The 229-nt window shown below is 47.6% G+C and overlaps 1 protein-coding gene across 2 annotated transcripts in view; it reads left to right on the top strand.

Moving 5' to 3' along the window:
• Positions 1-229, top strand: part of JADE3 (jade family PHD finger 3) — a 173,009-nt gene that overhangs the window by 158,346 nt on the left and 14,434 nt on the right. The gene's annotated exons all lie outside the window — the stretch shown is intronic.

Raw genomic sequence — 229 nt, 5'->3', positions numbered from 1 at the left:
CTTCGCCCACCAAAAAACGCTTCGCAAGAGTTGGCCTCCGGCCACCAGTCTTTCTTCTCCGCTGGGACAAGGGTGGATTTGTTTAACCGCTTTGTTCTTTCCTTTTTCACCTGTTTGTGTTTAACTGGACCCTCGACCGCAATCTCTGTTAGGCGTTTTAACCATTTTTCGTGTTTAAGTAAGAGATAAACTTAAGCTCTCTGTCCAAACTCCGGGGCTTAGGTCCCAG

This window comes from Crocuta crocuta, unplaced genomic scaffold, assembly GCF_008692635.1.
Source record: "Crocuta crocuta isolate KB4526 unplaced genomic scaffold, BGI_CrCroc_1.0 scaffold610, whole genome shotgun sequence".
In the NCBI taxonomy this organism is placed as follows: Eukaryota; Metazoa; Chordata; class Mammalia; order Carnivora; family Hyaenidae; genus Crocuta; species Crocuta crocuta.
The sequence above is the reverse complement of the archived record's forward strand: the minus strand, read 5'-3'. Positions and strand labels throughout refer to the sequence as shown.